Source organism: Narcine bancroftii, chromosome 10 (genome assembly GCF_036971445.1).
Source record: "Narcine bancroftii isolate sNarBan1 chromosome 10, sNarBan1.hap1, whole genome shotgun sequence".
Classification (NCBI taxonomy): domain Eukaryota; kingdom Metazoa; phylum Chordata; class Chondrichthyes; order Torpediniformes; family Narcinidae; genus Narcine; species Narcine bancroftii.
Window position 1 is genome coordinate 58,348,333 of NC_091478.1, and position 12,506 is coordinate 58,360,838.

The 12,506-nt window shown below is 41.1% G+C and overlaps 1 protein-coding gene across 7 annotated transcripts in view; it reads right to left on the minus strand.

The window, feature by feature from the left end:
• vac14 (vac14 homolog (S. cerevisiae)) overlaps positions 1 to 12,506 on the minus strand; it is a 416,406-nt gene that overhangs the window by 263,125 nt on the left and 140,775 nt on the right. The window lies entirely within an intron of this gene.

The following is a 12,506-nucleotide window of genomic DNA, read 5'->3' on the forward strand; positions in this document are numbered from 1 at the left end:
AAAAAGGCAGATCCAATGATCTGAAAATGTGACAACTTGTCACTTGCAGGAACACGTGGCAATACCCCATTACACAGACTTCTCAGTACAGACAGAATCTCAAACCAACCAGTTTCGTGCAGTTGAAACCAAGAAAGTGGAAGATTTCTGAGAAACTAAATGCCTTCCCATCTCTGCACCTTTACATTTTTACCGTAATTTTTAATTTAAAAAAAATTAGTTTTACAGCATGGTAATGGGCCCTTTTGGCCCCTGAGCTCATGTTGCCCAATTACATCCAATTGACCTACAACCCCAGTATGTTTAGAATGGTGGGTGGACATACGAAAACATCCAGCTCCTTATAGATAGCATGAGATTCGAACCCCAGTCTCGGTCGCTGGGGCAGTAACAGTGTTGTGCTAACTGCTACGCCATCTATGCCATCCTTTACGCCAACCGTGCTGTTATTTTGTCCTTCAGAAGTTGACTGGTGTACAAATTAGCAAAAAGGTCTCTTAAGATCCATAGTCCAACGAGATCATAATTGATGCTTAAAATTGCTCTTTCGTCTCTCACATCTTCAGCCCTTGATTATCAGAGTTCAACAGGCCTAATGATCACAGCATGACTGATGATCACTAGACATTCACTGCTCTTGACGATAATAATTCCAAAGGTTCTTGAACTTTTGACTTGTCAAAACTTCACTGTATCTCAGACCCAAATGAACAGCCTCTTTTCCGAAAATGCATGCCTTCCTGTTTGAATTTCTTGAGCTAGATGAAACAGCCTCCAATCAGTGAAGCACTCTGAGATATTTAAACATTTCATTCACAACCCCTCTCCTTCTTCTGGTGACATTCTGCTTGACCTCCTCAGGGAAAAAAAAAGTTTGGAAAAGACAAGGCTCAACGCATACAAAACTCAAGAAATAGAAGATAAAGTTACAGAAAGGAATAAGAAGATGGAACCCAAGAAAGAGAAAGTATGAACAACGGGGAAAAAAAGAAGAAAAATCACCAGAGAAGAAAGAAGAAGGCCTTACCTGCACGAAGGAGCAGAGAGCTGCGGTGGTGAAGAGCAGCTGATCTCCGAGGTTGGTGAGTGCCCTGCGAGGTCACGACCTCCCAACTGGTGGACTTCAAAAATGGCTCTCAAAGCCAAAAAGTGCACAATCAAAGGAAAAAGTGAATACTGGCGGGAGGGGGGCTCAGCCAAGGTGCGGGCAGGTACAGCACGAACAGCTGGGGGACGCCCGACATCAGGGCGCTCAGCTGGAGGATAAAAACAACGGAGTGGAAAGGAGCGAGGAGCCAGACGAAGAAGAACGACAGCGGGGTGACAGACAAGAGAATCAACAGCAAGAGGCCAGACAGACAGACAGCCCACGAAAGGCAGACCAACAGCAAGAGGCCCAGCATGAAGAGGCTAGAAAAAGATATAGAAGTAATTCATCAGGAAAAACAGAAGATACACAAATACAAAGAAGAGAAGAAGAAGACACAAGCACAGGTACAGACACAGAAGAGGAAGAAGAAGACCAAGATCTTCACAGAGAAATAGAAGGTAAAACAGATGGACAGATTATAGATAAAGCCTTTTTTGAAGAACAAATGAGATCATTAAAAGAATGGTTATCATTAGAATTTATTGTGATTAAAAGAAAAATGAAAAGAGCCGAAGACAAAATGCAAGGTTTAGAACTGGTCATGACAGAAATAGGGAAAAGAGTAGAAAACGTGGAGGAACTGGAAACGGGTGTAGAAATGGAAGTAAGTGATTTAAGAGAAAAATTGGAAGAAAGTGACAAAAAAATTAAAGAGACACAAGAGTTGTTATCTCAGAAAATTGATATGTTGGAAAACTACAGTAGGTGAAACAACTTAAAAATAGTGGGCCTGAAGGAGGATGAAGAAGGCTCAGACATGAAGGAATTTATAAAAGGATGGATTCTGAAGGTTTTGGGAATGACAGAATTACATGCAGAAATGGAAATAGAAAGGGCACACAGAGCACTAACATCGAAACCGCAGACATGTCAAAAACTAAGGTCCATCTTAGAAAAATTTTAGAGAAAATATACTGGAATGAGCAAGGAACAAAGTTAGAGAAGATAATAAGCCGTTGGAATATAAGGGAATTTTTTTTTTATACCCAGACATAAGTTTTGAACTCTTAAAGAAGAGGAAGGAGTTTAATTCAGCGAAAATGACTTTATGGAAAAAAGGTTATAAATTTATGTTAAGACATCCAGCCGTACTTAAAATATTTATACCTGGGGAGCAAAACAGACTGTTCTCGGATCCGGAGGAAGCACAAGAATTTGCAGAGCGTTTGCAGGACAGAGGAAGAGAAGAAGAGATGTAACAAGAATGAAGAACGACGATAAAGTATATATAACGATGTAAAAATAATGTATATGTAAAGAACTGAAGATGGAAAAGAGAAGGGAAGGTCGGAAGAAAGGGGGAAAAAAGAGAGAGCTTTGTTATATGTATTAAAAAAAGTGTTTTCTGGGGGGGCGGGGGGGGAGAGAATAACCATCACTGCGAAATCAGTTGATGCTTGCGAGCAAGATCACAAACCAAATGGAAAGGGGAGTTGTGGTTGCCCAGCAAGGGATAAGGGGCAACTCTTAGAAAGGGGGTGCATTTGGGGTTAAGATGTTATTGGGTGTGGGAATTTTGGAGTATTTTGTGTTTTAAATGTGTTGTCATACATTGAGTTTAAAAATGGAAAACTAAAAGCTAAAAAGGGGAAAAAGGGGGTGGAGGTGGCGAGGAGACGGAAACAAAAGAGGTGTAAACAAGATACAAGATGGCCACGATGAACTATATGACTATAAACATTAATGGAATACATAACCAAATTAAAAGGAAGAGGCTACTAAATTTACTGAAAAAAGAAAAAATAGATATAGCATTTGTGCAGGAAACGCATCTAACCAAAGTGGAACATAACAAATTGAAGAGAGACTGGGTAGGGCACGTAGCGGCAGCATCATATAATTCAAAAGCTAGAGATGTAGCCACATTAGTTAACAAAAATGTAGCAATCAGGATAGAAGAGGAAATAACATCCAGCAGGGAGTTATGTAATGATAAAGTGTCAGATATACTCAGAATTTGCTCAATATATATGCACCTAACGATGAGGATCAAAAGTTTATGCAAGAAATATTTTTGAAGATTGCAGATACACAAAGAAATATATTGATAGGAGGGGATTTTAACCTTAATTTGGATCCATTGTTGGATAAAACTGGACAAAAGACAAGCAAAAAGAATAAAGTAGCCAAATTTATGGTTAAATTAATGCAGGAAATGAAACTTATGGATATATGGAGGAGTCAGCACCCAAAAGAGAAGGAATATTCATATTATTTGAGTAGGCATAAATCATACTCAAGGATTGAGATGTTTTTGTTGTCGGCTCATATTCAAGGAAGAGTTAGGAAAACAGAGTATAAAGCTAGACTACTTTCAGATCATTCACCCCTGTTAAATAATAGAACTGGAGGACATCCCACCAAGAACATATCTTCTTTCTTTGGCTTGGCTTCGCGGACGAAGATTTATGGAGGGGGTAAAAAAGTCCACGTCAGCTGCAGGCTCGTTTGTGGCTGACCAGTCCGATGCGGGACAGGCAGACACGATTGCAGCGGTTGCAAGGGAAAATTGGTTGGTTGGGGTTGGGTGTTGGGTTTTTCCTCCTTTGCCTTTTGTCAGTGAGGTGGGCTCTGCGGTCTTCTTCAAAGGAGGCTGCTGCCCGCCAAACTGTGAGGCGCCAAGATGCACGGTTTGAGGCGTTATCAGCCCACTGGCGGTGGTCAATGTGGCAGGCACCAAGAGATTTCTTTAGGCAGTCCTTGTACCTTTTCTTTGGTGCACCTCTGTCACGGTGGCCAGTGGAGAGCTCGCCATATAATACGATCTTGGGAAGGCGATGGTCCTCCATTCTGGAGACGTGACCCATCCAGCGCAGCTGGAGCTTCAGCAGCGTGGACTCGATGCTGTCGACCTCTGCCATCTCGAGTACCTCGACATTAGGGGTGTGAGCGCTCCAATGGATGTTGAGGATGGAGCGGAGACAACGCTGGTGGAAGCGTTCTAGGAGCCGTAGGTGGTGCCGGTAGAGGACCCATGATTCGGAGCCGAACAGGAGTGTGGGTATGACAACGGCTCTGTATACGCTTATCTTTGTGAGGTTTTTCAGTTGGTTGTTTTTCCAGAACATATAGATAGAGTTTAAACTCTATGCTACTTAAAAGGCAGGAATTTAGAGAGTTTATTGAACACCAAATTAAAACATATTTTGAAATAAACACAGAATCGGTGAAAGATAAATTTATACTATGGGATGCAATGAAAGCTTACATTAGAGGACAGATAATAAGTTATGTAACTAAGATGAAAAAGGATTACAATCGGGAAATAGAGCAGCTGGAAAGGGAGATAGCGTGTATAGAAAAGGAATTAGTGAAAAGGGACGATATAAAGGAAAAGAGAGAATTGACAGAGAAAAAATAAAATACGAAACATTACAAATGTACAAGGTGGAGAAGAACATAATGAAAACAAAGCAAAAGTATTATGAATTGGGAGAAAAAACAAATGAAATATTGGCCTGGCAACTTAAAACAGAATAAGCTAAAAGAACTGTATTGGCATCAAGTAAAAAGGACAATCAAATCACATATAACCCAACGGAAATTAATGAAAACCATAAGGAATTTTATGAACAATTATACCAAACTGAAAATGAAAGAAAAGATGATAAAATAGAAGAGTTTTTAGCTAAAATTGAACTGCCGAAATTGCAAGAAGAGGAACAAAACAAACTGATAAAACCATTTGAAATGAAATAGAGTAAGTACAGGATATATTAAAAAAGCTGCCGAACAATAAAACACCAGAAGAGGATGGATTTCCAATAGAACTTTATAAAACATTTAAGGAGTTATTAATTCCTCCTTTCCTGGAAGTAATGAATCAGGCAGAAGAAACACAAAACTTGCCAGATTCATGTAAGACAGCAATAATTACAGTAATACCAAAGAGAGTGAAGGATCCACTAACACCAGCATCATATAGACCAATATCTCTACTTAATTCAGATTATAAGATAATAGCAAAATTATTAGCAAACAGATTGGCCGACTGTGTACCAAAAATAGTAAAACAAGATCAAACTGGATTTATTAAGAAAAGAAGAACAGCGGATAATGTCTGTAAACATATTAATCTAATTCATGCAGCTCAAGGAAATAAGAAACCAATGGTGGCTGTTGCCTTAGACGCAAAAAAAAGCCTTTGACAGGGTAGAGTGGAACTACTTATTTAAGGTATTACAGAGGTTCAATCTGCCAGAAAAATATATTAATTGGATTAAAGCATTATATAATGGACCATTGGCAAAGGTACTAGTAAATGGATATGTAGGAAACCAATTCAAATTAAGTAGATCAACTAGGCAGGGATGTCCACTATCCCCCTCATTGTTCACCTGAGCAATAGAACCATTGGCAGAGCTGATAAGAATAGAAAACAAAATAAGAGGGATAAAAATAAAGGAGAAGGAGTATAAAATCAGTTTATTTGCAGATGAGATCATAGTATACCTAACAGAACCAGAGATATCAATAAAAGATTTACACAAGGAATTGAAGGAATATGGAGAGATATCGGGGTCAACGCAAATAAAAGTGAAGTGATGCCAATGAGTAATGCGGATTACACAGAAGTTAAAAAAGAATCACCATTTAAATGGCAAGCACAAGCAATTTGATACCTAGGAATAAGGTTAGACAATAACTTAAGCCACTTGTACAAACTAAATTATCAGCCACTAATAAAGAAAGTGCAGGAAGATTTAGAACACTGGAAAGAACTACCGCTAATGTTGATGGGGAGGGTGAACTGCATTAAAATGAATGTGTTCCCAAGGATACAATATTTATTTCAAATGTTACCAATTCCCTTAACAGAGAAATTCTTTGATGAACTAAAGAGAATAATAAGGAAATTCTTGTGGAAAGGGGGGAAACCAAGGGTAGCGTCAGATAAATTAACAGAGGTATAACCAGGGTGGTTTGCAGTTATCAAACTTATTAAAAATTATTAGAGAGCCGCACAATTAAGATATTTATCAGATTTTTACCAGACGAGAGAAAAACCAGACTGGACTAAGAAAGAACTAGATAAAATAGGGGAGAAGGTACCGGAACATATACTTTATAAGTGGGATGAAAAGCTGGTGCAATATAAAAGCTCACCAGTATTGCATCATTTACTTAATATATGGAAGAAGATCCATATAGAAAGGAAAAAAACGAATTACCAAATACCAAAATTGTTATTGATGCAAAATCCACTAATCCCTTTTCCAATAGATAACCTTTCCTGTAGAGAATGGGAGAGAAAAGGAATCAAAAGAATAGAAAATTGTTTTTTGGGAAATAATTTATTAACATTTGGACAGTTGAAGGATAAATATGGAATAACTCATGGTACAATGTTTACATACCACCAACTGAAAGCTTATTTAAAGGAAAAATTGGGAAACAGATTGAGATTACCAGAAGGAAGCATCTTTGAATATGTGATTACAGATACAATGATAATTAAAAGATTTATAACAGATATGTACATTAAGCTGCAAGATAAGGAAAATGAGGAAATAAGCTATAAACCTAAACAAAAGTGGGAAAAGGATTTAAACATAAAGATAAAGAATGAAGCATGGGAAAAGTTATGTTCTGGAACTATGAAGAATACAATAAACACAAGGTTACGCATGATACAGTATAATTGTTACACAGGGTATATATCACACCCCAAAAATTAAAAGAATGGGATCCAACATTATCAGATAGATGTTTTCGGTGTAAGAAGGAAATGGGAACAACAATACATGCAATTTGGGCATGTACGAAAGTGAATACGTTTTGGGAAGAACTAAATCAGATAATAAATAAAATCACAAAAAATCCAGAGATCTTCCTTTTAAGTAACATAAGAAATAAAGAATTAGGCCTTAAATTAGATAAAACGCAAAAAAGATTTATTATGATAGCCTTACCAGTAGCAAAAAATGTATAATGTCAACTTGGAAAATGGAAGAGAGCCTGAGAATACACCAATGGTACATGGAAATGAATAAATGTATTCCATTGGAAAAAATAACATATAATTAAAAAAATAAAGTTACACTGTTCAAACAAATTTGGGAAACATACATGGAACATCAGATAGAGCTTGCCTCAGACCTCCATACCCTAAAATGATTAGAAGACAGAACTATTTGATTTAGTGTATAAAAGTAGATGACACATTGTTCTGGTTTGTTTTTCCTTTGTGTGAAGATAGTTTTATGGTTTTATTGTATTGTATATGTTGAATATTTGTTGGTTTTTGTTGGGGGGGTGGGAAGGGGGGAGGGAGGGAGGGAAGGGGGGGAAAATCCCACTTTGTATATTTAATGAGAAACGTTTGTACATATTTTGGTTGTTATGGTTCACAGGGTGAAAAATAAAAAAAATATTAAAAAAAAAGAAAAAGATAAGCCACAGCTTTGGTAGCAGATTTGGCAGGAAGGCCAGAAAATGTTCCTGTAAAAATAAACATTGAGATAAGAAAGCTTGTGTGCAGAACCACAGAGACAATTCAGCCAGCAGCAAATCTCCTAAAGGGACCAAGTAAGATACAGTTTACAGTTTCAACTGGAACCAGAAGAAGCCAGGCTGCAGTGTGAAGAACCCAAGATGGATAAGAAGAAGTCTCGTTGGGCTAAAGTCCTCGAGCAAACAGCTCCTCTCAAAGAACTGTTTGATCGTGAGTTCAGCCAGCAAGGTGGACCAACAACACTTGGCATTAGGTTGAGCCAATAGCTAATGAAGAAGGGGCTTCAACTAGCAAGCAAGAAGAAGACTCTGTTAAGGCATTGCAGACCTCATTTACTGGCTTAAAAGTTAGTGGAACTAGAACAGATGAATGTAAGTCACAAAGTCCCACTGTGGCTGTACCAAGCGAAATGCAGAAGATAGAGACTCAATCAGCAGTATCTGTAAGTTCAGATGTGAATCCTGATGATCATATTTCCAAGGTTCTAAGTGCAAGAACTTCAAAGTCTTCAAATGCATCTAGAGCAAGTACAGTTTCGTGTGCTTCAAGCAGATCAGCTATGCATGCTAAGGCGCAAGCAGAAACTGTTATCTGTGCACAACAACAGTGGTTGGAGAAAAGATATGCTTTAGAGCAGGGTGTCAAACTCAAATTCACAGAGGGCCAAAATTAAAAACTTGGACTAAGTCGTGGGCCAAACTAAATATTTATTGAAAATTTTCAACAACATCTGCATGTTTCCTCTTCTTTCAACATATGTAATGTTAAACTTTTTCTTATTAAAATAAATGTTTAATAATAGTTTTGGTTTCACTCTTTCCAGAAGAAGCATTAACAAATGAAAAATAAAATATTCAATAAATAATATTTCTCTATAGCCTTTAAGCTCCTTTTAAATGTATTTTTTTTCACAAGCCAACAAGTCAAAAAAATAATAACTTGCTTCAATAACAAACAGGTTTGTCTTTTAAAATACTGAACATATAGTCTCTGTCTCCCACCTGTCTTGAAAGGTCCTGTTTTCTGTCTTTCGTTGGGCCATTTTTCGTAAGGGGTTTATTACATGTGAGTTGGGCGACAGGTCACAGATGCTAATGAAAGTAAAGAGAGGAGGTGGGGGCGATTAGCGGGCTGACGGGCCGGCGCCAACACATTTGCAAAGCATTCTGGGATTTGTAGTATTAGCTGTGAATGTGCTATACTGGCACAGCGGCCAGCGGGCCAGCTCTAATACATATTTGATATGATCTTGTGGGCCAAATATAATTATATCACGGTCCAAATTTGGCCGGCGGGCCTGAGTTTGACATGTGTGGTTTAGAGGATAAGGAATCAAGAATCAGCAACTGAGGCAAAGAAGCTGAAATCAAGAAACAGCAACTGGAGTAAGAGAGCAACTTAAAAGGATGCAAATGGCAAGTGAAGAACAAAATTGAATAGAGAAAAGACAAGAGTTTGAGGAACAACGTGCTATGAATATGGCCAAAGTGAAAGCACTAGCCCAAGCTTCTGTAAGATTTGTCACTCAAAGTGACAGCCCCAAAGGGCTAGCACCTATCATACCAGCAGAGCCATGGGTAGGGCACCCACAAGAAAAAACTATACACGAGCAAGGAGCCATGGTTGGCGCTGCTAGTACTCAAATGACAATGGCCAACCCTGTGGAAAGAGCGAGCGACATTCAACCTCTCAGAGCACACAGTATATGGATCTTATCGAAAGGAGGGTATTTCAAAAAAATTCAACCATGCGAGTTGATCATATTCAAGAACCAATGTCTCGTCATGTTGCTGGAGAACCAACTTCAAGTAAAGGATCTCCATCAATGCCATCACTCACACCCAAGGATTCCCACCAGTGCCATCACTTACAAGTCAAGGTCCTACACCTATGGCACCAGTTCAAGATCTGTTTTCTCCACTCACCCTCAAGACAACTAGTTGCAAGCCATGGTGGACAAGACAATAGAGTATCACTTAGAGCAAAACAAAATGAAATCTCTGCTATGTTAGCACAGCAACAAGGTTCATACAGTTTATCCAAGAAGGAAATTCCAGTTTTTAGTGGTGATTCATTACATTATCTGACATTCATGAGATCTTTTGAACAACACATTGAAAGTAATACTAAAAACGTTAAAGATCGTCTGTATTACTTGGAACAGTGTACTGGAGGACAGGTGAAGGAGTTAGTCAAAAGTTCCCAATAGACAAATCCAGACCAAGGTTTTAAAAGGGAAAAATAATTATTGCAACATCATTATGATAATGAACATAAAATTGTAAGGGCCCACGTAGATAAGATTCTTTCTTGGTTAGCAATAAAATCAGGACATAAAGAACATAAAGGACACATGCACTCTTTCTGAAAGGATGTTGTAACACAATGGGAAGTAGTGTACATTTGCAAAAGCTGAATTTGCTTGCCAATTTGTTGATTATTATCACATCAATTTGTTGATCATATCAATCAGAAAAATTCTTAATTCCATTTTGAATAGTCAAATACTCAATCATGATAATTTTCAGAGAGTTTTATGCAAAATGAAAGGTATTTGAAATAGTCGCCCAATAACAAAAATTTCTGTCCATTCAAATGACATCGAGGCACTTACACCAAATTATCTCCTACTTCTTAAATCTAAATTTCAATGCCTGCAAGTCAGTTTCAAAAGGAGGATACTTATGCAAAACACAGATGGAAACAAGAGCAATTTCTCAGAAATTTATTTTGGAAAAGATTAATTAAAGAATATCTTGCGGCGGTACGCCATTAGGCAGGCGATCCGGCCCCGCTTGTCATGCATGTGGCGGGGCAGCCGGCCAAAATGGCGCCGTCGGGGTTTCCTCCCGACCTCGGGACCGGGCTCAGAAGCCCGCGCTTGGGGACCCACGTGATGCCCCGGTGACGTCCGGGGCCCCCCAGTGCAGTTCTCAGCCAGGTCCAGGTTGAGAGTATAAGACCAGCCAGGCAGCCTGCAATAAATCAGTTTTTGCTTACTGAACTCAACCCATCTGGTTGTGCGATCCTTCAGTTAACAGTGTAGCCACCGCTACAATTGGTGACCCCGACAGGTTCAAACATCTTTGAACCCAACATGAACGACCCTTCGATCAATGCTACAGCCATCCAGCTTCCTGACTTCTGGGTTCAGGAGCTGGAGACCTGGTTCAGCCATGCAGAGGCTCAGTTTCACCTCCGCCAGATTTCATCAGATTTGACCAATGTTTACCATGTGGTCGCTGCCCTGGACCAGGCCACCGCCAAACAAGTGCTGCACCTTGTTCAGCACCCACCCGCGGAAGATAAGTACGGGACCATCAAGCGGGTGCTTACCGGCTCCCTCAGCCTCTCCAGGCATCAGCGTGCTGCTCGGATGCTGCACCTCAATGCCTTGGGGTACAGAACTCCAATCAAGTTGATGGACGAGATGCTCACACTCATGGGCAATCACACCAACTGCCCACTCTTCGAGCGCATCTTCCTCGACCATCTGCCTGAAGACATCCGGCCATTACTGACCCAGGAGAGCTTTGTCGACCCTAGGAAGGTCGCTCAAAAGGCTCAGGAGCTATGGCTCGAACGATTCCCGGCGGGCTTAGCAGTCCAGCAGGTTACGAATCACAGGCATGACCACGCCAAGCCTTCCTCTAGCGCTGCAGTGGAACACCCGGCCCCTGTAGGGGCCTCAAAGAGCATAGCCAGAAGCAAGTCATCCACTTCAGGCCTCTGCTTCTTCCACCAGCGCTGGGGAGCCAAGGCTTGGAAGTATCGTCAGCCCTGCTTGATCCAGGGAAACGAGCAGGCTGGCCGCTGTTAATGGCTGCGGCTGCTGGCCAAGAACACAGCCTTCTCTACCTGTGGGATTCAGTCAGCGGCCGATGCTTCCTCGTCGACACCGGGGCCCAGATCAGTGACATCCCGGCCATAGCCATTGAGTCCCGGAACTGGCCTCAAGGACCTCGCCTCCATGCAGCCAATTCAATGGAGATCCGAACGTATGGAGACAAGTCCGTCCACTTCCACATTGGCCAGTGGACGTTCTCGTGGAGGTTCACCATTTTGTCCCTTCCAACTGCCATCCTGGATGTCGACTTCTTCCTCGCCCATGGACTCCTGGTCGACATTCGAGGTAGGCGACTGGTAGATGCCCGTACATACCAATCTGTTCACCTCAATGCCTCCCACACAGAGCAGCCGCAGATGGCCACGGTCAGAACACCCAAGGATGAATTTCAGTGTACCCTGGACAAGTTCCCATCCCTCCTCAAGCCGCATTTCTCCGCCACCTCACCGTGCCACGTGGTGTTTCATTACATTCCCACCCAAGGCTCGCCAGTCCATGCCAAGGCATGCCGGCTCCTGCCAGATAAGCTCCAGATAGCAAAAAAAGAGTTCTCGCATCTCCAGGAGCTGGAGATCATTCGACGCTCCGACAGTCCTTGGGCCTCATCACTTCACCTGATTCCGAAAGCTGCCGGCGGCCATCATCACCCGCTTCGGCTTGTTCGAGTTCCTACACATGCTGTTCGGGCTCAAGAACACCACCCAGACCTTCCAGCGCCTTATGGACACAGTGGGCAGGGATTTGAATTTTGTATTCATTTAACTGGACGACATCATTGTCGCCAGCAGAGACCAGACACAACACAAGTCTCACCTGTGCACCCTCTTCTCCCAACTGGCCAACTTCGGCCAAATGATCAACCCGACCAAGTGCCAGTTCAGGAAAGAGTCCATGCAGTTCCTGGGCCATATCATCACGGCCGAAGGAGCCACACCTGCCACTACGAAGGTCGCTGCAATCAGGGAGTTCTCACGCCCGGACAACCTCAAGGGGTTACAGGATTTCGCAGGTATGGTCAATTTCTATAACTGCTTCATTCCAGGTGCTGTGCGCAT